Source organism: Chamaea fasciata, unplaced genomic scaffold (genome assembly GCF_029207755.1).
Source record: "Chamaea fasciata isolate MVZ Bird 193981 ecotype frontalis unplaced genomic scaffold, bChaFas1.0.hap1 SCAF_1, whole genome shotgun sequence".
Lineage (NCBI taxonomy): Eukaryota > Metazoa > Chordata > Aves > Passeriformes > Sylviidae > Chamaea > Chamaea fasciata.
Window position 1 is genome coordinate 50,177,966 of NW_027094086.1, and position 21,187 is coordinate 50,199,152.

Sequence of the window (21,187 nt, forward strand, 5' to 3'; positions counted from 1 at the left end):
AACAGATATAGCATTCATATAAAAACTACGGAAAAAGGAGGTAGGTTGATGACACCAAGATGAACAAGTAGCAAAATACTCTGGAGGACAAAGCCAGCATGAATATGATAAATTGGACAAGTGGTGCAAGAAGATAGAAGACAATAAAGAATGAAGTGATTGATTTTCTCTATTGCTAAATTGAACACCTAGCTGCAAAACAAGGACCACAGTCTCCAAGGACTGGAGTTTCAAGTGCAGAAAAACTAAGTAGGAGTCCTTCTCAGCAAAACCACTATCTAATACAGATGAAAGTGGGTAGATGTGCTGCATTTATGACAGGCAAATGGTCTGTTGTACTTCACACTGATGACAACCATCACTTAGTCTCCAGTTTTAAGTACTACACTTAGAGAGACAGGAGGAAAAAAAAAAAAAAAAAAAAAAGTAAAATAAGACACCAAAGTGCTCATTCCTGTTGAGAGAGGGGTCAGGTTGTTTGGCACCTGATGGGCTGACTCCTAATGTAGCTGCCATCTCTTCCACACTTCCCATTTTACCCAGCAGCAACGATCCATCTCCATCTTCAGACATGCTCTATCTGCCCTTGCCCTCCTATGTCTTTGATCTCTGCAAGGCAAGTGTTTAATTGTTTTATTTTCAGTTTTCATGTAAGTATGACTGTATTTGAGTTGTACTTTCCAAACTGGAAATACACATTGAAATCAAGGTGCACCCAAATCTGATTGCCTCAGGTTGATTCACTTTGCTCAAATGCTAAAAAGTTTTATTATTAGTAATGCTACTAACCAAATAGATTAAATCAATTAACTGATATTTTAGCCTTCTTGTGCTCAACCCCCAGGAGGGGAATAGTTGTATATGTTGATACAAAAAAACAAATAGAAAACAATCTTCCTAGAATAATAGAATAACAGTTGGATTGCAAACTACTAGAAAGATAGTTTTGTGTTTAAAATTTGTCCAACACCTCCCTTGGATTGATATTCGTGCTGTATTCATCCAATCATGCAATTCATGTTAACAGTCTTGAGGGAAGAAAAAAAAAATTATCTAAGACACTCTGGTTCAAATATTTCAGTGCAGCAGCTTCCTGTCCAATTAGATTTTCATACCTTAGGTCAAGTTCTATATCAGATCAAGTTTTTTGCGCTGTTCTTTACACCACCAGCATTGTAATAAACACTCCTATCTTTGAATTTTATGCCATGATATTTCATTTGAAAAACCCCAAACAAACCACTTTTTGTGGAGCACTGTTACAATAATTCTATACTCTTAGTTTAAACTTCTAGTTTGTATGAACACCACTGTCAGCCTATACGTTCTCTTACTGCATGGCTACTCTCATAAATGCTTAATTGCTATAGCAAAATAAATTTTTAAAAGTGAAATCTTGCAGCCATATATTAATGTTTTATGTTTTATATTCTTCTTGGCTACCTTACTATTGAAAAGGCATTATCCTAGCATATAGTGACACTAATTCTTGTTGCGACCTTTGTCTGGATTTGCTTGAAATATCATCTAAAGTTTCTGTGTGTTCACTTCAGAGCAGAATTCTGCAGGGCCTTTCAAGAAACTTTATTCTACTCAATGATGCCACTGAGGTTTGAAATACATGCACTTCTTTAAACTATAAAGCAACCTGTAAGATTCATTTTTGAGAAAAAAAGATCTTCTGTATCACTACAAACTTGTTTGCTTCTCTTCACATTTGAGGTTTTTTACATCCTTACGGAGACATAGAACAGCAGAGTCCAAGACCACCATGGATACTATCTGTGTTCATGTTTCAAGGAACTAATGTGGCTTGGGCATTACCCCAACATTTCGAGAAGAAGCATTTGTCTACTTCTCTTTCTAAACCCAATGTAGAACTAAATTATGGCTATGATCATCTTCAGGGGAAAAAAAAAATCAGAAACAAAGTTTTGAGAGGGTCAGTGCTCACCTTTCGCTATACCCCATTTATAAAGATACCCACTACTCCCACATCAGAGTGGTTTGATGCCTCCCTGAGAGGAAGGGAGACAGAAAAGTGGGTGGGATGGGAAACCAAACACCTGTCCTCCTAGTCCAGAGCCATCTGGCTAAATCCCTAGACTGAATTTTTTAGGAGTGAACCAGTAACACTTCTCCACAGGGAAGTAGTGGAGAACTTTTCTTTTTCCTGTCTGTCCTCCACCTGCAGGCGTACCCTCTAAACTTTTGCCTAGTCTGTAGCTACAACACAACATAAAGAACTAAAGATTGTAACATTTTCATTAGCTTCATCCTGCTTTGTATAATTTGATACAAACTGCCAATACCTCAAGGAGCTTGAGCACACACTGATTCAGAATAAGAACAGACACTTTATGAAGGTTGATGCTTACCTTATCACACAGAATAGTCAGGGTTGGAAAGGACCTCTGTAGATCATCTAGTCCAACCCCCCTACCAAGGCAGAGTCACCTAGAGCTGCTGACATAGGAACACATCCAGGTGGACTTTGAATATTAGGACTCTCACCTGTATCAAAGAATGGTTTGAGTTAGAAGGCACCTTAAAAAACCCCTAGTTCTCAACCCCTTGCCATGGTGAGGGACACCTTCCCCTAGACCAGGTTGCTCAAAGAACCACACAGCCAGGCCTTGTACACTTCCTGGGATGAGGCACAAACTACATCTTTGGGCAACCGGTTCCAGTACATTGCCACCCTCATAGTAAAGAATTTCTTATTAATACCTAATCTAAACCTACCCTCTTCCTGTTTAAAGCCGTTGTTCCTTGTCTTGTTACTATATGCCCTTGTAAAAATGTCTTTATCTATCTTGTGGGTCCCCCTTTACATAGGAGAAGAATACGATAAGAAAGAACTTTTCACCCCAAAGTCTTCTCTTTTCCAGACTGAACAATCCCAATTCTCTCAGTCTTTCCTCATAAAAGAGGGACATAATCCCTCTAATCACTTTGGTGGCCCTTCTCTGGACTCATCTCAAGAGGTCAATGCCCTTTCTGTGCTGGGGACCCCACAGCTGGATGCAGTATTCCAGGTGGGGTCTCACCAGACCAGAATAGAGGAGCAAAATCCCCTCCCTGGCTCTGCTGGCCACTCTGCCTTTGCTGCAGCCCAGGACACATTTGGCTTTCTGGGCTCTGAATGCACATGGCTGGGACCCATCCAGTCACTCATCCACCAGCACCCCCAAGTCCTCCTTGGCAGGCCTGCTCTTCATCCTCCAGCCTCTTCCTTCATCTGTTGATATCATGGGTTTTGCTCGCACTGGGTCATCTTAGAAGACATGAGATTTCCACGGACCCACTTCTCGAGCCTATCCATGTCTTTCTGAATGGCATCCTATTCTTTAGGTGTGTATGTCTCTCTTGTACTGCAGGGCAACTGGACACAATGCTTCTGGCTCCCCACGAGTATTTTTGCAGTACTAGGCCAATCCACGCAGAATGTGGCAAGTTGTCTGCCATGATTTCTGACTTTCTTGTGTGAATGCTGCTTACAGTCTTCCAGTTTAGATTATGGTCTTACGCGTTTCAGCATTTGAGCTGAGCAAGTGTAACAAGTTCTAACAGACACTGGACATTTCACAGTATGTGTCACTGACTTTTTTTTTTTTTAATAGAAAAACCTCTGTCTTTGCGTTAAGCAGAACATGGAGATCTTTCCATTAGAGTTTTCTCTAGCAATACAGCAAGAGGTTTGCTCCTCTTAAGCACAAGGACATTTTACACAAAGCTAGGCTGAACACCAGAACAGTGGGCAGAAGTCAGAGCCTTCTCAAAAAGATCCACAAAAAAACCCAGTTAAAAGAATAGCTAACAGAACAAAAATAATCAGGTACTTGGTAATAGCTGGTTGAAATGCTGCTTCATTTTACAATTCTCTAATGAGGTGTACTATAACACAGTGACTGAAATAACTTCAGGTAATGGGACTACCTCTATTAATCTACTTATGAGGAAGCCGTTCATTAATTAGGGTGGACAGAGCAATCACAGGGTTGCTGAACAAAAGCAATACCAATTCACACTGTTGACAAGTATCTAATTAGAAATTAATGGCAGAAAACTGTCCAAATATATAAGCCCCATCTATCAGAGAAGCACATAGCACAGGTGTACATAATGAGAGAATCTAACACATCCATCTTCAAAATAGATTCAGGAATCTGTTTAGAAAACATTAACTCTTCATTACACAACTAGCTCAAAGCAAGAGCCTTGTTAAAACAATCTCATTACTTCAATTGTGAGAACTTTGTAAACCTCCAAATTTTAACTTCGTTGAAGACTGACAGCCCCGGATCCACCAAACAACAAAAAACCTCCAAACCACAACTGGCAACCAGATCTAAACCAAACTAAAGCACAAAACCCACCCAAACCAAATCAGCACACAATACTCAAGAGTTACCAAGCACTCTGAGCAAAGATGGTCAGGAAACAGGATTTTTGGAACTCCTAATGTTTCTGTGTACAATAAGGGGAATATAGTCTAACCCAACTTATTTAGGAGACACCTTTACACCTCCAAACAGCAAGCTAAGGAAAATTATTTATGCAACACTAACCTAAGGCGTTATACATGTGCTTAAATATCTGGATTTGTTTGGGTTTTTGCTTAAACTTTGAGAAAGTTAAATATCTGACAGTCATATTTTCTGTCATCCATCTCAAGCAGAGCACAAAAAATACTTCATAAATAGTTTATTCATCTAGAAATGTTGATATGCTTTAAAGATTGAAAGACCAAGGGCTTGATAAGCAAGCATATTGCAGTGCATATCTTACCTCCTCAACAATTTTTTATTTTTTAATAACAAACTACATTTATTAATCCCATATCTCCTAACACATCATGTGGAACTAAGTAATTAGTGCAACATCTTTCATAAGCTATGTTAATAAACCCTGGCATCTCTGCATGCTTTGGGAGAAATTCAATAAGCAAAAGGACTTAAACTTGCAAATAACATTTGAGAAGTTCATGTCTCAGGCAATTTGTCTTCCCTCACAAAAATCCCTTAAGCCTGTCTTTCATTAGTGATGTCCCAGAGAAGGAGGGAGACCAGACTTTTCCTCTTTGCAGCTCTGTGTTCTGGGAGCATGACTGGGCCCCTCTGCTCACCTCTGGGGACCACAAAGCTATGTTTATTCCTTTGAGGTATGTTAGCCTTCTCAAACAGGGCAGAGATTGCTGCCCTTCAAAAGCCCTAGGTGCTGACAAAGCCGAGGTCCATCAGGACAACACATTATATTGACAGTGTTCATGACTTCAAGACAGTGTGAGGCACATTGCACTTGCTCATACTCAAGGTGCAGTGTTCCCACACACCACTTATGGTCTGTACTTGTGAGGAGTAGGACTCTGGCACTTTCTTGATCCCTTTGCTGGCTTTGTTCCTGTGACAGATTAGGATTTGCAGCAAATTATATGGCACCTGACGATAGTTTTGTAGATCCTTTGGACTAGGCATCATATTCTGGCTGCATTTTACATGCAGAGGTTTGGGTGCTCAGCCCCAGAGATTTTCAGTTTGTGCTCTAGTTTTTAAGGATGGACATGAAAGGTTTTGGTTCTTTTTTAAACTGAAGCTCTCTTTTCAGTAGATGTATGTGTTCTGATCTTCAGCTGTCCAGAACTTGTTTCTACCATTGCAACAGACTATTGTCACAGACAAAAGCAGCCTCTGTTATAGGGGAAGGGCAACACCCAGGCCAGATTCTGAAGGTGGCAGGCAGGTAGCCCACACCCATTTGGGGGCACAGACAGACTCCAGGTGCATCCCACAGAGCACACAGCTGCCGTGTGCTGCAGTAGTATTCACTTGGTTGTTTCTGAACCCTTGGCTCAGGTACTGGCTTTTCATCTTTATGAAGGACAAGGCTGACAAGTTGGTGGTTTTGGTTCAGCTGAAAAAGAAGAAATTTTCTTCTGTGTATTTGGTACAGTGGTATGTTATGGATTTAGTATGAGAATATTGTTGAAAACATTTTAGTTGTTGCTAGGTAGTGCTTCCTCTGAATTAAGGTATTTTCTGTTGCACGGGCTGTGTCACAACAACAGGAGGGAGCACAGCCAGAACAGGTGACCTAAACTGGCCAAAGGGATATTCCATACCATGGAATATCCTTCTCACCTAATAAACTAGGGAAAATTGACTGGGAGCCAGAGAGGTCTGCCTAGGAATAGGTTAGGCATTGGTCAGCAGGTGGTGAGAAATTGTATTGTGCGTTACTTGTTCCTCTTGGGTTTTATTCCTCTCTTTTTATCACAGTTTTTTTGTTTGCTTGTTCCTATTATTAAATTTTTCTCAACCCACAAGGATTACCTTTAGTTTCTGATTGTCCTCTTCACCAGGGTGTGAGGCAGCGAGCAAGCAGTTTTGTGGTGCTTTACAGACAGCTGGGTAACTTCTCCTAGCCTGGAGGCCAAACCACTCTGCAGATAGCTGAGTACCACCTACACGTAACCCTAATTCAGATTTTACAGCTTTTTTACCTTGTTTACAGAAGCATACAGTCAGAAGACACTCAGCTTTCCAGCACTATTGTTCACAGATGACTTAAATCAAGGCCAGTAAGTTAGCCCACCGCCTTGCAAATGTAGCCTTTGCAGATCTTTAACAGGCTACAGAAGGCAGTGGCCTCCTGTCCTGGCTCTGATATATTCGATTTCAAGAGAACCAATGCAGACTTGTCTCCTGCCCTCTGAAGCTGAGTAGAGAAAGAAGAGAAACCTGTATTTTCCTTACTACTGTAGCCCATCCGCTTCAATCTGACAGGCCACTAGCTGTGAATGTGGTCTCACCAAATTACTTTTTGCGTTAATGTGAACATTTCCCTCTGTTTAAGTGCCATACAGCTTTACTTCATTATTTGTAGCTAACTGTGATGATGGAAGATAATGATTCCGCACTGTAAATTAGATCCTATTATATGAGTTGTTTCAGATTGTCATCTTGACATTAAGACAATGTTACATTTTTAGAAGTAGACAGAAAATTTGCTCTTTTACTTTGGAAACTGTAAGCAAAATTTTGCTTTTTCAAAATGCACGCATTCATGAATGGCTAAGCAAACCAATTTCCCCATGGACATGCATCATTTATTAAACATACTGGAGAATCTGATCCTGCAATCCCTGTCACACAGCAGTCCCACTGAGGCCAGTAAGGTCATTCTCAGAGCTACAAGACCAGGCCTCTGCGTTTACTAGCAAACAACTATTTTGCAGACTACACTCGATCCACTCTCCAGAAATACCCTGAGTTTCCAACAGTGACCTTTGGATAAGCCCTTACTGTTGATCTGTCCTGACAATTTGGCAACAACCCCCAGCCTCAGCATTTCAGAACTGCAAGTAGAGAAGATGAAGATTGCAAGAAGATGATCTGTCTCTCTACAGTATGAAAGTATGGCATATTTATCTGAGAGACACAGCTCATCCTAAAAAAAAAGAGCACATCTAGAAACAGCTAAAAAAGGGGTAGAGAAATAAGAAAAAGAAAGGAGATGACATTGAAAGGCAATGGAGGACAGAAAAAGAGAGCATGAGCTGCAGTCAGACACAAGAGGAGTGGTCCTGCCCCAATCATATATTGTTGGGTACAAGCCATGGACAAAGGTGAAAGCAGGAAGGTGCATGGTTACACCCACTCCTGTGTATAAGTAGTCTCATGCCACACCAGCAGCTGCTACTATCAGGAGCACTGGTAACCAAGCAAATCTTTATATGCACGCATGTACTGATGTAATCCCTTACACCTATCTATACTGGAATATCTGCATAAATTCTGTTTGTACTAGAAATCAATGTAATTTGGAATAATTGTTTTCTTTCCCATTAAATCTTCAGGCGCTTCTGAAAATGCTAATGAGGAGCTGCATAGTTAACAGCTATCCAGGCAACACATATTTCACTGAATTAATATCTCCAGATGACCCAGCGCTGTTCTTGAACAAAGACTGGTAGGGTAAACATGGTCAGATTTATAAAGCTTCCTTCAGAGGAAAACTAAGTCAATTCTGTACAAGGGCAATGAAAACATAAGAGCTTTTGAAGAGTGCTCTAGAATCCTTCAGCAAGTCACTGCCTGTGAAGTTCATCTGAAGAAGCCTCCGAGGCCACTAAGGACAAGCAGCTGAATGTGAGCCAGCAGCATGCCCTAGCAGCACAGAAGGTTGTACAGCAATCTTGAGCTGCTGGTATCAGAAGCTCAGTCACCAGATCAAGAGAGGGGATGACCCCTTCCAGATAAGCATTTTTTATATTGCGTTTGGAACACTGTGCACAGATTTTGGGTCCCGCAACAGAGGAGTTCAGCAAAGGACCACTAGGTTGGTCAGGATTAGAGCACTTGCCCTCTGAGGAGAGGTTGAAGGACCAAGGCATGTTCAACCTGAAGACAAGACAGCTCCAGGGGCATCTAAGAGGAGACCCTCACTGCCTTTGAGGTTACCTAGTAAATGGAGGCATTCTCATCACAGTAGTGCACAGTGGGAAGACACTGGGCATAGGGAGAAGTGAGAGGCACAGACTGGATTCAAAGAGACCCTTGCACCCTGAAAACAGCTGTGGAATGATTCAGATTGGCAAGGGAGGCAGTGCAGGATACATCTTATGGTTTTCAAGACCAGAAATCCCATAGTAATCTGATCTGGTCACTCTGCTTGGAGCAGAAGGCTGAACCAGAGATCTGCTGAAGTCCCTGCTCACAATGCATTCTTTTTTTCATATGTGTCCATGAAACATAATCTGACCTTGAAAGGCAGCAGTACTCCAGCTTACCACCCTCACAGCAACTCCACTTCATAGTCCCTCTGCTTACTCGGGGCATTTTCTTAGACTGGTAGCTCATCTTCCTTTGGGCTGCACAAGCAGGTCTCTAGCCTAGTAACTGGGGCAATACCTCAAAGCTAAGAGCTGTCAATGCTGGAACAGAAGGGGCTCAGGTCCAGATCTCCTGCTTCCCAGAGAGGACATGGACAGAAAGAGCAACAACAACACTGACTGCTCTAGTGTTGAGTAGGAGATGAAAAGGAAGCCCTGGTTTCTCCAGCAAAACTGAGACACTAAGTGGACTTTAGGTCTGCATCAAAAGCAAATAGGCTAATAATGAACAAGAATACCCAAACCTGCATTAAAAACTTTCCTCAGCAGATGAAGAGGATTGGATCTGTTTGGATTTGGGGGATCATCACTGCCAGATGACACCATGAATTGGCAGACTGAAGAGCTTTCTTGGGTGCAGGAGACAAGATTTCACCGAAGATGGACTTATGCTCCTCTGTAGGTAATCCATAGCTTTCAGTGGTTTGGGGTGGAGAAGTTGTCAAAATTCAGTGCTTATGGCACAGCACAGCTCTCAGAAGAAAGAAAAATCTCATACTTATATTTAGCAAGTGAGCAATGAAGCAAAATGGCATAGCAAATGCTGACGGTAGTGGTGAGGCTGTGGGGGTGGGAAGGGGGCGTGAAAACTGGCAAGAGCTTCAGAAGAGTGAGTTTTGGTATTTCAGATTAGGAGGCAAGGGCTAGCTGCTCTGCAGCAGGTACTGAAATTCCAGTGCTGTAGACATTTAAACATCATCCAAGCTCTCTCCTATCTCCCACCCTTCTGTCTTGTTTGAAAAATATTTACAAGGGGGTGAAAGGCAACCTTCAGATGTGTGACCATAGCTGTGTGCTGATGGTTTCTATAAATATGGGTTTGCTGAAGCACTAAACTGTGTTCTGCTGCAGTACGGCATTATGGCTTCTGCTCAGCAAAAGCTGTTCCTATTCTCATTTCAGACCCCTGCTAGTGTTGGCATCTGGCTCTCAGCTACATGACTTTTTTTGCCTTACATCATCAGAGCAGAGAAAAGCAACTACTCTCAAGTCAAGCTCTGGCTGTAAGGAACAAAGTTTGGGTTTGTAGCTCAGGCCTACATAACTGACAACAAAATAATAGTGATTTTAAAAGTCTGGTGATTCCAGACTTTATTCTGGGCACTGCAAACAATTTTGTGCTTAGACATCACTCATTTTGTGGTTTTGTCTGTGTCCACTCAGTTCTCTGGAACAGAGACAGTGCAGTGCAGACTCTGCATTTTCTTTCCCCTCCCCCCTTTTCAGAGCTTACTCCTTCCCTTTTTTCAAGTCCTGCCACCTGTATGTCTGTGGCAGACTCATTTGAAAACAAATTGCCCTGGGATACAAGCATAAGTTTATATGCACAGCTCTTCAGTGGTAGCAGGAGGCTTGCAAAAAACTGCATTTTTTTTCTCCCTCAAAACCATATCTCTTTTACACCTTCTCTGTACTGTGGAGTGGCAAGTCCAGTTCACATTACAAAGAGAGAAACTTGGTTATCCTAAATATAGGATAGGAGTTGCACAGAGATACGTGCTGGAAAAATAATTTGTATTTCATATTGATAGGCTCAAAACAAAATGGCTGTAACATCTAAAAAAAGTCTGCAGTTAGAGTTATACATAGAATCAGTAGCCAGGATTTTTTTTTTTGCTTGATTGCATCATCATCTTCCTCCATTTAGAAATCAAATGAAGTCAACAAAGCATGCAAGTGCAAGACTCAAAAATTCCATTTTACTCTTCTCCTTCCCTTCTACCGCTACTGAGTACTTTATTTTTCCCTTATATTTTTCTCCTTTAAACGGAAAGAGAATTTATGTGCTTATGTTAGCCTTATTTGAGCTGTAAAAGAAAAAAACCCCAAAATAATATTTTTCACATGCTTTGTTATAAGGCTTCTTCAGTTCACACATTGTAGTTTCACAAAGCCTAAACTGATCACCATGCAGATTATTTCAGACTAAATAGCATTGTGTGGTTTTGGATGTGTCCACCTGTGAAATAACCTCATGCCTGGCCTAGAAGCAAAAATTACTTCCAAATTCTATTTTTCTAGAGGTCTTCCTGCTTTGGCATCTATGCTGACTTGCATTGGTAGTTTGGGGAACAGCCAAGAGGGAGATCAGTTTGATTTTTTCTTTTTAAATCTTCTTCCCAGAAGTATTTCTGTTTCAGACATTCCTGGAAAGAGGCTGTTGGAGAAGATGAACCTGTGGTCTGACCCAGTACTGGTGTTCTGCATTCTCCAAGGGCAGAAGTTCATATCCATTTAAAGGACTTGCAGCCAAGCAGCTAATTCCAAAGAACACTGAGATACACATTTGACTCAAAATATGACACAGGCTGTGAAAGTCAAATTGGAAGACCTGGTCAGAAACTGATAGAAACATTGTAGATAGACATGTGCAAGGAGCAATTAAAGCAAGAGAGAGTGGTGAAAAATTGTTAATCCAAAAGTTTGGGGTTTAATCAGTGAGAGCAGGCTTACTAATTAGACCTCAGTATTCCCTCCCTCCCAGTTGTGCTGTTCTTTAAATAAATCCTGTTCTAATAAGCAACATGATGTTGAAAATTAAATACAAAGGTTATAAGTATAACTATATATTTCAGATTTGTTCATGTTATTTTAATCTAGTAGCAAGGATTTACAGAAAAAAATATCACCCAAAAGAAGAGCTAAATCATGAAAAAAAACACCCAAACCAAAAGGAAAACAGATCTATAAATTCAACCTTGAAACACGATGCCATTTCTTAGTTGTGAGGATAATTAGACATTGAAAGAGCTTATCTGGTAGGTGGTAGACTCAGCAGAGGCTGGAGTCCTTAAAGATTAAATATTTAAAGAGATAACTCAATCCATTGTAGGAAATAACCCCTTGAAGTCCATAATGTAAAGTAAGCCCCAAACACTGGATGACCAGAATAGTCTCTTGTGACCTTAACATCTGAACATATAGGCAACACTGTATAGTTCCTCCTCCAGAAACCACGCAGTGGACAGTTTTAGACACTTTGGAGGCAGCAGAAAACAGAACCCTTCCTTTCTCCTGAGCTCTGGATCATGCTGTCAGGCAGGGGCTTGCAGCCTCCACAACCCTGCAGAGAGATCTTTGTTTGCTTCAGGCACACATATTCAGGGAGCAGAAGGGGCTCACCCAATCTGTGTCACTGGGTGGACACACACCAGAACTTCCATGTGGCACCTTCCCCTGCCAAGAAAACCAGCTGGCTGAAGGCTGGATTGGGCACTGTGAAGGTTATCTTGGTTTGGGGTTTTTTTAAGCAGACAGTCTCCACAGATATCTCACACAAGCTGCGTATGTCATTTCACCAACTTTCCTGCAATTCTGGGAGTCCTGAGCATTGTGAACAGTCACACTTGCTCTCTGCCTGCAAGTTTCTTTTTCAGGGACCAAACTGTACAGGGCTAATGAAAGTACCACAAGTTAGGTCATCTGAGGGAAACTGGACAGCTTAAAGCTCAGAAGCAGTCAGCCAAGCCAACAGAGAGGTTTTTGTAATTTAAGACCTGAAAAGCCTTTTTAAGCAGCAGGTTTGCTTTTCACTACAGCTTTCCTACAAATCATGAGCAGAACAGCAGCAGCAGGAAAGCACAGTGCTATTCTTATGAATCACTCCCCTGTTCTGCTGCATCTCTATTTGTGCTTAACGTGTGACATTAAGGCCTTTTCAGAGTGTCTAGAATCACAGAGAAAATGACAATAATACCTCATCAAACAGTCTCCCAAGTATATAAATAACATTTCATACAAGTCTTCCCATAGCATACATTTACATAACTTTAAAATAAAAAGCCTACAAAAATTTACCTGCCTCACACTGTTGTTCAAAACAGTGGAAAAAAAAAATCTATTCAAAACTCTTGGGAAAATGAGTGAGTATGTAACAGACTAACATGCTGTGAAGCAACTGCTCTCCTGGAGCTACTGGGAACCTAAAGATATTTTTATCCTTCAGAGCTGTGGATTTTTTCTTGCTGCTTTGGAGAAGGGCCACTGTCAAGTCCAGGTTTTGCTTTCATATGAGATGTAGGCAGCAGTCAAGCCCAAGACTCCACTTTCTCTTCCAGCTGTATCTCTCACACATCCCCAAGCAAGGGCAGAGTTTGAGAAAGCTCATGGAGCTATCAAGGGGCACAACTAACACACATTTCATTTCATCAAAGGGTGACCAGGCACAAGGAAACCCTTGAGTCAATGGTAACAGAAAGCTGGTAATGAAACAGCTATAAAACAGAAGCTGGTTATCTTGAACCAACAAATGTTTCTAATTTAAGCATCTTTGACACTGGAACATCTTATTTCCTCAGTGACCAGCTTTATGTCTGCCTCAATTTCTGTAGCTCCTCTAGGCCATACTACTGCTGAAGCACTGCCTGTCTTTCCACAGCAAGATGAAGTCCAGTGCAAGCCAGCTCATGGTACTATTCCAGCCTCATGCCAAAGTTCTTGAGACATTGTCCTTGGCAAGAGCCCCAAAAAAGAGCCCTCTGACAAGAACAACTGAGTATGTGGAGTTGGGGAAGAAGTTTGCCATGATAGGTAGACTCCCTCTTTGGGAAGCTGCTGCCCTCTCATTCAAAATTTAAGACCAGGTTTCTGATCTCCTACCCTTCAAGGATTGACAGCTCTTCACAATACAACTATATAACATGCTTTTGGCCAACATTTTTTAAAACATCCAATTATTAAGCTCAATGATTTCCCCAACCTTTAGAAAAAATACACACAGAATTTTCAGTATTGCTGCCAACTTGATTTCAAGTCCACATACTTATGCCCCAGCCCCACCAAAGAAAAATTGGATTTGTCTTCCCTTCAATGGCAGCAAGCATCATGGTTGTCCACAGAATAAAAATTCTCAAAGTTCTAAAGGGAAGAGACAGGAAAACAAAAATTAAGTCACCTGGCAGATATCAGTGATGTGCTCTTCTGCACAGGTAAGTCATGTTTTGCTGTCACACACAGCAAGAGTGGGGGAGCTCCAGCAGATTAGGGCCTACCACTTCATATGGTGCCTACCCACACCCCTTCATATCCTTTGGAAGGGAGAATATGGGAAAGTTTTAGTCACTTTTATCCTCCTGCAGCTTAAATTTCAGTTTTTAGGTAAGTGATACCCAGGAGACAGTTGCAGATCTGTTTTTACCAAGAATACATGTACTAAGAATAGAATCACCAGCAATTTGGATACATCTTCCTTCTAACATCCCACAGCAGCTAAAAGTTGCACACTTCTTAGTTTCCCCAACAAATATATTCAGACATTTTACAACTCACAGCATTGATTTGTCACTGAAAAACATGGAATATTAAACAATTCTTGCCTGACCTTCATTTTTATGAAATAAAAAGTTTTCCACCTTCCTAAATCAGGAGATATTTCTGTTTAATGATTATCGTTATTGAAAACTTGGTGCAAGTCAAGTTAAAAAGTTCCTTGGCTTCCAATTTAGCTCTTTGCTCAGTTGCTTTTTATGACCTCTGAAACTGGCCCAGAATCTGGATAAAGTTTCAGTTTAATCTTTTTTACTGCTGTAACTAGTATTATGATGTTAGTGTCTCATCAGAGGATGGTTTCATTTGGTGCATCTTTCTTCTATCCTCAAAGGGCTCCTACCGAGAATTGTCCCACTTGCTGTCTATGGAATGAGTCCTGCCGTTATTCCTTTAGTGATTTTTGAATGGCCACAGCCTAGCTTCCTGAATGGTCTTGACCTGGTCAGAAGTTTTGATTTTTCTTTTTGTCCCCTCCCTGCAATCACTGGGGCTTTGGCGTCCGTGTGCAGTTTCCTGAGAGTAACCCCCAGGAAAATTCTGCAGCTTATTGCAAACTTGGTAAATGAAAAGTGTTAGGACAAAGATTAGAACAGATATAGAATTTCAAACCCTGGTATTGACCTCAAAAGTTAGAAACTGCCCTTGTCAAGCCATCAGTGTCACTGCCAATAGCTGTGACAGACATTTGTCCCTGAAAATTTGGAGGAAAAAACAGAGAGAGGAAACACTCTTATCATACAAGTGTTTATTTGTTGCACACCTTTCTGTGGCTGAGCAGCTGACCACCCATACCCCAGTCAGATATGCCTGCCAACATTTGCAGTTTACTGAATATTTATTTATCTGAAAATTACATATCCACCAGAATTTTCACCCCTAACTATGCTGTTTCTTCCAGATACTGGTCTCTGTTGGATGCAGGCTTCTGCTTTGCAAATTTGTGAGAACTTCTGACAGCCTCCCCTAAGCAAGGATTAAAGCAAGTGAGCTGGACAAGTAATTTAAGCCAGAACATAAGAAAGAAAATTAAGAGTTGCAATACAAGTTTTCCTATAAGGATTTGCATTAACAAGGTTAAGAAGAGAAGAAAATCTCACAGTCAGCTATTTCCCACTAGACTAAATCACAATAATTCACCCCTATTAGTTGTGTAACTCACTGACGTAAGCTGTGTCTACAAAAATCTGCTTTCTGTAGTACGCCTCTAGATTCAAGTGGTTGAGCCAACAGCAGGTGTGGATGTGGCCAAGATATTTTCTAATCAAAAATTCAAGTTGTCTGGTGATACACGCTCTCATTTAGGACATGAAGCCAGTTGACAACGCTTGCAAACACATTAAAGTTTGCTCCATCTTATAATTAGCACTAGCAGATGAAGAATTTGCAAAAAAGCTTTTTCTATAAATGTTATATCTTACTTCATATTCAGATCCCACAGTTCATGGTAAACTTATTGCCTTCTACAAGCAAAAAATTTGTTAGAAAAAGTAATGAAAGCTTGGGATAATAGCATTTCATGTTTACTCAAATACAAATTCTTACACTGCTTTGAAAACACATCTACTGAACAGCCCAGGCCATTGCATGTCTAGGTATTGGACAGTTTTTATTTATGAGACAAATAGCCAACAGTTTCAGGCATTCAGCAGGTCTGGGCCCAGAACCTAATATTATTCTTTTAGCTTATGCCAAAGGAGCCATATTTTCTCTACAGAAATGTTTTCCAGTAAGCCACTAACAAGACACAGTTAACATAGCCAGCTGGGGACCCAACATGACCAGCTGGGGTTGATAATAGTATATTATTTGCTTGAAAATTTAACAAAGAGTCTCCAGGTTCAATGTGGAGATGTCCAACTGCAGTTGCAGTCATGGGAACTAGTTAATCCTCAGTAAAAATCCAGCTGGAAAAACTTGTAAGGCCTGTGCAGTGATGATCCGAAGTCCATTTATGACTGGATGTTCATATGCATTGTTTTCATTGACAAGATCTTCTAAATATCTGCCTGTTGTTGGACTTACACCATCTTCAGTGCCTTTTCCCTGCTCTGGGTTTGTAGCCAGTAATCCCTGTACAGCTTCCTCTACTCATCCACACTCCCTGCTCCTTGCCTCACCTACTTAACGCTAAGATGGGAAAGGTCCATCACCAACCTAGTCCCTCCTGAAGTTCCTTAATCATTCTTCTGAAAAAACCCCTCAAGCCTCAGTTTTCTCCCTTTCCTCCTTTCTGGCCCTCTATCAAGCCCTGATCCTTTCTTTCTGCTCTCTGCTATTTTCTACTCCTTACTGCACTTGACCTCTGCTCACATCCCCTCTGCAATCTGCTGGATTTGAGCAGCTTCTTCCCAGATGAGCATTACCCAAATATAGTGGCGAGAAATCCAAAAAAAACAAGCCACAAGCCAATGTCTGCTCTGTAGACACTGTCCATCTCAGGTGCTTAGCAGGGAAAACAAATGCTTTCAAATAGGGAAAAAAATCCCAATGACATATCTATAAATTAATCAGTAAAAATGATATATCAGATGCATCAATGGCCTTTTTATAGTTGTTGACAGTGCACTGGAAGGCAATCACAAAAATAAATACAATTTTTTAAAATCATATGGGTTATATATCACTAGTTGGAGTGACACCAGCCATCTAAGATGAAAGTCAGTACAGAACAACTTAAGCTTTTTAAGTTCCTCTTTCATGTATATTTGAGCTGTATATAGCCAGGGACACACATCTTAGAAAAACATTCTTCCAACACAGTGAGATTACTGCTGCCTGGAAATTTTTTCAATCCCATTTCACTTATAGCTTCTGACAATGTTAGTGACAGCCATGTCACAAAGCATTAGATTAAATTGTGAGAATTAATTATGTGCTATTTGTTTAACTTCTCTTGTCATCCATCTCCACTCCTTCTATTTGAAAATTCATTCACTCACCTAAATCATCTTCCCCTCACTCACACTGTGTGTTACCCAGTCCCACATTTGCATTAAGCACTTAACTCTTTTTTTCAGGAAAGGAACAAATTTGAAAAAAATGGAAAACCCTTAAAGTGTTTATGCTCCATTAAAACTTAATTCTGCTTTTAATCCCAGGCCAGACTGTTGATAGATTAATTCCTATTAAATGGAACTTGAGTCTCTGTAGTCCCTTTTTCTGTAATGAGGCCAGCACAGAAAGAGGATGCTACTCATTGTGAGCAGGGATATAGCTTTCTGGTCCCTCTATTTAATTCTACCTTATTATGGGTGTTCAAAACTGTACTTCATTCTCTAGCTCCCATTTCAACTTTCATTAACTACATAGTCACAGTTCACAGAACAGAATTGGAACAATTACTATGAGGGACACAGTTATTTAGGAGGGGAGAAGCAGTTGAGTAATGCTATCTTCCCTGACTGTTAAAACATAGCTCTTTGGCTCAAATATCCCTTTTACCATACCAGGCTCTTTCTACACCCCACATACAGGTCCAACATTTACCTTAAGACAGGCTGTAATACTGACATGCTTGCCAATATCTGTTAATGTGATTTGATATAGATATAATTCCCCAAAACGAGCCTCAAGCAGAACATCATTGAAAAGTTGTCAATACACCAGGAGCTTCTAATTTAAAAAAAAAACCCAAAACATGCAGGCATGTACAAGAACACCTCAGCTCTGCCACTTCTGTTTCTATTTCTTAGTAGCAGTTAATAACTTTATTGGTTACCAAGTTATCTTCTTAAACATTTCCATTCTTTGCTTGAAGACATGATATAACTATGCAGATAGTCTCATTCTCTAAATTCCTGCAATGCCAAAGCCTTCCCTTTGCACTTGGGAGGGATCATGGAAAGGAGTCACCATGGAATGAATCTTTGCCCTGCTATATCACAGCTGTGCTCACAGCAAATCCACACTAGACAGCACTCCCTTTCTGGGCTCAGCTCCTGAGGTGTTTGCTCTGGGGTCACTGCAGTCTCTGAGGCAGGCAGTGACACCACCAGCTGCAAGGGGCATTGCCATGCAAGCACTTTCCCGGACCACAGTTTTCTCCCATCCACACATATAAGAAATAATTTCCCTTGCTAACAACATCACACTGACAATGGAGACAGCATCTTGCCCTCCAGTCAGGCAGCTTCTCCCATTCCTGTGGAGCTCTGCATCAGCAGAGCCTGCCTGTCCCCACTGCCCACCACAGCTCACCGGACAGTGCTGCCCATCTCCTGCAAAGATCCCTTGGCTTTCTGCACCCCACAGGGCAGGGTGGAGCATTTTGTGTTTATTGTGATATCTTTGTCACCTCTATTCTTTCACCAGCCCTCCAGTAGATGCCAGACCATATTTCCTTCTGCAGTAGAATTACCAAGAGGAGTATGAAGACAGGACAGACCAGGCTGTGTACTCTGCTGAGGACAAAAGGGATGTGGGATGACCAGACCTTGGTTGCCACACAGCTTTCATCAGGCTTTTCCAGGAAAAGTATGAGGTATTTGCGGCAGAACAGCTCAGTCTAGCAGAGGCCTGATTAAGCCAGCAACCCCTGTTATTGTGTGAGCTTCTGCTAAGCCACCAAATTTACTGGGCATGATTTGACTGTGCTTTGCTGTGCACCAGATGTGTGTGAAAAACAGGCACTCCAGCTGCCCCTAGAGAGTAAACTCTGCTGGAAGTCTGGAGCTTTTAAGACTTCTCTGAAATATTCAGCAAAGGAAGTGTTCACCTGAACACAGAAACACAAAGTGCTGCTTTTCCTCTGGATAGGGGGTTGCAATAGCAAGGGGAAAGGTAAGTGGAAATAAAAAGAAAACCAAAGATTAACTGCGAGTTTGTCAGTGGAAAGGTACCTGTGTTTCAGCCCCACGACTCCTGTTCATACTGTACCTTGCAGGTTTACAAGTGTCCTGGTCAGTTGCAAGTAGAAGCAGCAGGGTACCTGGATGCAGAAAAGAACCTGTGGGTTCACATAGTGATGCCTTGGAAGCAAGCAGCAGAAACTAACAGGATAACACATGAACAAGCCCAAATGAGTCCATAAACGCACCTTAAGTGTGCCTAGAAAGGCATTAAGATCCAGGCCCACAATCCTCACCACTGCAGCGCTTAGATCACATCGGCTCACTGGCTACTGTGGCAACATCCTCAAAATAGTTTCCTCTTCCTTGTAAGTTAAGAATGGTGATTGAGCCAGTAATTATTTATTGCCTTATTCCAACCTTCGAGAGAGGAAAAGATGTTCGGCAGTATGGTTATGTGCAGAAGGAAAACCATCTGCACTGCCAAAGGCCGCGGAGCAACCTGTAAACGCTGAGCTACAAGTAACAAATAAAGCATAGAAGCATCTTAAGTGATTCAGAAACCCATTAAAAAATAAAATAGTCCCACAATACTAGCCAATAGAAGAAATGAATTGTCCGGTTTGGGTAATTTAAGTAATAATTATGTTTTTGAACAAAGTTTGCAAAGTGATAAATGCAGAACATAAATCACAACTGACTGGTCTTGTTCAGCAGCACCAGGAAACTTCCCTCTTGGAGATGAAAGAGGGGAGAAGCCTCCTTCTCTAACAAAGACAAACTGGAAATCTTTATCATAAATATATAGGTCAAAATGCTATCTACATCTTTTGAAAACAGCATCTTACAAGCTGTAAGATGTAAATGCTGTAAACACATTTGCTTTCGAATTCTTCTGCCTTCATAAAATATCTCCTCCCCTCTAATCTCCCTAGGTGAAACTTCCACTTTCTTCCATTCCACTTCTGCAAACACTTGCAGACAGTATTATACCAAGCAGGTTTAATTATCTGTCAGCAGCTACCAGCAGCAACCATCAGGACAAGTAAGATGGGGAATGGGAATATTTACCAAGCTGCATCCAACAGTGCAGGGTAGGCAACTGCTGGCCAGTTTGCTGCCAAAGCCCTATACTTTTCATGCCTCATCTCATTAGACTGTTGGAAAAACACTTGGACGAGCACCTTGGCGCTTCTTTGTGTTTGCTGACAGCACATCTGTACTCTGACCTATACGGCATTAACTTTTCCTTAGCAAAACAGAGGTACTCAGTCATTTACATCCCTGGTGAGAAAGGAGGGGGAATAATGGTAGTGTTCCTACTCTCAAAGGCTCACGCTGTGAATTACATCAGCTACATTTCAACAGCTTGAACACTAATCCAAAAAGATGTACAGAGAGGTGAGGGGTTGCAACTGCATACAGGAAAGCTGAAGGGATTTCAGTGTAAGATATACTTTGCTTTTGGTTCCCTTAGTTATTGAACCATCTATCTAAACACAAAATAAAGAGACAATCTACAGACAAATCCCTAGTATGATATTTAAAGGCAGCTGGTGTAAATAATGCATAAGAATAACAGTGGAGCCTCTGGCCAGCACAGGGCAATTCATGTTACACATCCTCAGACTCTAGTCTCAACCTGATGTGCAGAATCCAATCGCAGTTTCTGCACTGAAATATTTGTGACACTTCACTGCCACCAAGAGCTTCAAAGGACATACTGTGCCATTTCCTTTTTGAAATAGGCCTTTTTCCCTACTTCAGGGGAGAAGACACTGACAGACAATGAAGAGATAATGCTATTTTGGTTGGAGTCATTATTTTTCTTTGCCACTTCAAATGTTCCCTCTCCCAGCCTGTTATAACATTGCATTACACAGGGAAGAAAGTGCTCCACTTCTAGGGTTTCCTCTGCTTCTATTAAATGTCAGTGACTCTTATTTCCAGTGCAGAGATTGTTATGATTAAAGTGGATTTGCACTTCCAGAAAGAGGCATCAAGAACACATTGTTTGTACAGCAGCAGAAATACCTTTAGCAGGAATCAATTGTAGCAACATAAGTCAGAAGACAGGAAGGTTTGTAAAGAATTATATCAAGATGTTTGGTTGCAAATCCTACCCAAAGTCAATAGCTACTTTATGAAAAAGGATTCATACACCTTCAGAATTTGCAGTATAAAGAACTCTCATCCTAATTACATATCCAGCACATCTTGCAAGACACCTGTCACTATA

General features: G+C 41.2%; 1 long non-coding RNA gene across 1 annotated transcript in view; it reads right to left on the reverse strand.

Moving 5' to 3' along the window:
• The window catches only part of LOC136302141 (uncharacterized), a 59,804-nt gene that overhangs the window by 37,166 nt on the left and 1,451 nt on the right, over positions 1 to 21,187 (reverse strand). Inside the window, exons 2-3 of the long non-coding RNA XR_010724007.1 lie at positions 2,379 to 2,514; positions 486 to 609 (exon numbers count right to left, since the gene is read on the reverse strand). This is a non-coding gene — a long non-coding RNA (uncharacterized lncRNA). The remainder of the gene's footprint in view (positions 1 to 485; positions 610 to 2,378; positions 2,515 to 21,187) is intronic.